Genomic DNA, 4,242 nt, shown 5'->3' on the forward strand with positions numbered 1-4,242 from the left:
CTGAGCACGTTTTCTGAAATGTGCTCGTCCCGTCACTCTGGTTGGGTGCGCATAGTAAAAAGTGCTCTTGGCAGCTAGAGAGTGCCGCGTTGACTGCTGCGCACGAAGAAATAACCACCTGCAACGTTTGGTTTAGGTTTTAGGTGCATTTTTAATTTTATTGCTTAAATCGCATTTTCTCGAAGAGCTGAGCACGTTTTCTGAAATGTGCTCCTCCCGTCACTCTGGTTGGGTGCGCATAGTAAAATGTGCTCTTGGCAGCTAGAGAGTGCCGCGTTGACCACTGCGCATGAAGAAATAACCACCTGCAACGTTTGGTTTAGGTTTTAGGTGCATTTTTAATTTTATTGCTTAAATCGCATTTTCTCGACGAGCTGAGCACGTTTTCTGAAATGTGCTCCTCCCGTCACTCTGGTTGGGTGCGCATAGTAAAAAGTGCTCTTGGCAGCTAGAGAGTGCCGCGTTGACCACTGCGCATGAAGAAATAACCACCTGCAACGTTTGGTTTGGGTTTTAGGTGCATTTTTAATTTTATTGCTTAAATCGCATTTTCTCGACGAGCTGAGCACGTTTTCTGAAATGTGCTCCTCCCGTCACTCTGGTTGGGTGCGCATAGTAAAAAGTGCTCTTGGCAGTTAGAGAGTGCCGCGTTGACCACTGCGCATGAAGAAATGACCATCTGCAACGTTTGGTTTAGGTTTTGGGTGCATTTTTAATTTTATTGCTTAAATCGCATTTTCTCGACGAGCTGAGCACGTTTTCTGAAATGTGCTCCTCCCGTCACTCTGGTTGGGTGCGCATAGTAAAAAGTGCTCTTGGCAGCTAGAGAATGCCGCGTTGACCACTGCGCACGAAGAAATAACCACCTGCAACGTTTGGTTTAGGTTTTGGGTGCATTTTTAATTTTATTGCTTAAATCGCATTGTCTGGACGAGCTGAGCACGTTTTCTGAAATGTGCTCCTCCCGTCACTCTGGTTGGGTGTGCATAGTAAAAAGTGCTCTTGGAAGCTAGAGAGTGCCGCGTTGACCACTGCGCATGAAGAAATGACCATCTGCAACGTTTGGTTTAGGTTTTGGGTGCATTTTTAATTTTACTGCTTAAATCGCATTTTCTCGTCGAGCTGAGCACGTTTTCTGAAATGCGCTCCTCCCGTCTCTCTGGTTGGGTGTGCATCGTAAAAAGTGCTCTTGGCAGCTAGAGAGTGCCGCGTTGACCACTGCGCATGAAGAAATAACCACCTGCAACGTTTGGTTTAGGTTTTGGGTGCATTTTTAATTTTATTGCTTAAATCGCATTTTCTCGTCGAGCTGAGCACGTTTTCTAAAATGCGCTCTTCCCGTCACTCTGGTTGGGTGTGCATAGTAAAAAGTGCTCTTGGCAGCTAGAGAGTGCCGCGTTGACCACTGCGCATGAAGAAATGACCATCTGCAACGTTTGGTTTAGGTTTTGGGTGTATTTTTAATTTTATTGCTTAAATCGCATTTTCTCGACGAGCTGAGCACGTTTTCTGAAATGTACTCCTCCCGTCACTCTGGTTGGGTTCGCATAGTAAAAAGTGCTCTTGGCAGCTAGAGAGTGCCGTGTTGACCACTGCGCATGAAGAAATGACCATCTGCAACGTTTGGTTTAGGTTTTAGGTGCATTTTTAATTTTTTTGCTTAAATCGCGTTTTCTGGACGAGCTGAGCACGTTTTCTGAAATGTGCTCCTCCCGTCAGTCTGGTTGGGTGCGCATAGTAAAAAGTGCTCTTGGCAGCTAGAGAGTGCCGCGTTGACTGCTGCATATGAAGAAATAACCACCTGCAACGTTTGGTTTAGGTTTTGGGTGCATTTTTAATTTTATTGCTTACATTGCATTTACTCGACGAGCTGAGCACGTTTTCTGAAATATGCTCCTCCCGTCACTCTGGTTGGGTGCTCATAGTAAAAAGTGCTCTTGGCAGCTAGAGAGTGCCGCGTTGACTGCTGCGCACGAAGAAATAACCACCTGCAACGTTTGGTTTAGGTTTTAGGTGCATTTTTAATTTTATTGCTTAAATCGCATTTTCTCAACGAGCTGAGCACGTTTTCTGAAATGTGCTCCTCCCGTCACTCTGGTTGGGTGCGCATAGTAAAAAGTGCTCTTGGCAGCTAGAGAGTGCCGCGTTGACCACTGCGCATGAAGAAATAACCACCTGCAACGTTTGGTTTAGGTTTTAGGTGCATTTTTAATTTTATTGCTTAAATCGCATTTTCTCGACGAGCTGAGCACGTTTTCTGAAATGTGCTCCTCCCGTCACTCTGGTTGGGTGCGCATAGTAAAAAATGCTCTTGGCAGCTAGAGAGTGCCGCGTTGACCACTGCGCATGAAGAAATAACCACCTGCAACGTTTGGTTTAGGTTTTAGGTGCATTTTTAATTTTATTGCTTAAATCGAATTTTCTCGACGAGCTGAGCACGTTTTCTGAAATGTGCTCCTCCCGTCACTCTGGTTGGGTGCGCATAGTAAAAAGTGCTCTTGGCAGCTAGAGAGTGCCGCGTTGACCACTGCACATGAAGAAATAACCACCTGCAACGTTTGGTTTAGGTTTTGGGTGCATTTTTAATTTTATTGCTTAAATCGCATTTTCTCGTCGAGCTGAGCACGTTTTCTAAAATGCGCTCCTCCCGTCACTCTGGTTGGATGTGCATAGTAAAAGGTGCTCTTGGCAGCTACAGAGTGCCGCGTTGACCACTGCGCATGAAGAAATGACCATCTGCAACGTTTGGTTTAGGTTTTAGGTGCATTTTTAATTTTATTGCTTAAATCGCATTATCTGGACGAGCTGAGCACGTTTTCTGAAATATGCTCCTCCCGTCACTCTGGGTGGGTGCGCATAGTAAAAAGTGCTCTTGGCAGCTAGAGAGTGCCGTGTTGACTGCTGCGCATGAAGAAATAACCACCTGCAACTTTTGGTTTAGGTTTTAGGTGCATTTTTAATTTTATTGCTTAAATCGCATTTTCTCGACGAGCTGAGCACGTTTTCTGAAATGCGCTCCTCCCGTCACTCTGGTTGGGTGCGCATAGTAAAAAGTGCTCTTGGCAGCTAGAGAGTGCCGCGTTGACCACTGCGCATGAAGAAATAACCACCTGCAACGTTTGGTTTAGGTTTTGGGTGCATTTTTAATTTTATTGCTTAAATCGCATTTTCTCGTCGAGCTGAGCACGTTTTCTGAAATGCGCTCCTCCCGTCTCTCTGGTTGGGTGTGCATCGTAAAAAGTGGTCTTGGCAGCTAGAGAGTGCCGCGTTGACCACTGCGCATGAAGAAATAACCACCTGCAACGTTTGGTTTAGGTTTTGGGTGCATTTTTAATTTTATTGCTTAAATCGCATTTTCTCGTCGAGCTGAGCACGTTTTCTGAAATGTGCTCCTCCCGTCACTCTGGTTGGGTGCGCATAGTAAAAAATGCTCTTGGTAGCTAGAGAGTGCCGCGTTGACCACTGCGCATGAAGAAATAACCACCTGCAACGTTTGGTTTAATGTTTTGGGTGCATTTTTAATTTTATTGCTTAAATCGCATTTTCTCGACGAGCTGAGCACGTTTTCTGAACTGTGCTCCTCCCGTCACTCTGGTTGGGTGTGCATAGTAAAAAGTGCTCTTGGCAGCTAGAGAGTGCCGCGTTGACCACTGCGCATGAAGAAATGACCATCTGCAACGTTTGGTTTCGGTTTTGGGTGTATTTTTAATTTTATTGCTTAAATCGCATTTTCTCGACGAGTTGAGCACGTTTTCTGAAATGTGCTCCTCACGTCACTCTGGTTGGGTGCACATAGTAAAAAGTGCTCTTGGCAGCTAGAGAGTGCCGCGTTGACCAATGCGCATGAAGAAATAACCACCTGCAACGTTTGGTTTAGGTTTTTAGGTGCATTTTTAATTTTATTGCTTAAATCGCATTTTCTCGACGAGCTGAGCACGTTTTCTGAAATGTGCTCCTCCCGTCACTCTGGTTGGGTGCGCATAGTAAAAAGTGCTCTTGGCAGCTAGAGAGTGCCGCGTTGACTGCTACATATGAAGAAATAACCACCTGCAACGTTTGGATTAGGTTTTAGGTGCATTTTTAATTGTATTGCTTAAATCGCATTTTCTCGACGAGCTGAGCACGTTTTCTGAAATGTGCTCCTCCCGTCACTCTGGTTGGGTGCGCATAGTAAAAAGTGCTCTTGGCAGCTAGAGAGTGCCGCGTTGACTGCTGCGCATGAAGAAATAACCACCTGGAACG

Source organism: Syngnathus scovelli, unplaced genomic scaffold (genome assembly GCF_024217435.2).
Source record: "Syngnathus scovelli strain Florida unplaced genomic scaffold, RoL_Ssco_1.2 HiC_scaffold_31, whole genome shotgun sequence".
Lineage (NCBI taxonomy): Eukaryota > Metazoa > Chordata > Actinopteri > Syngnathiformes > Syngnathidae > Syngnathus > Syngnathus scovelli.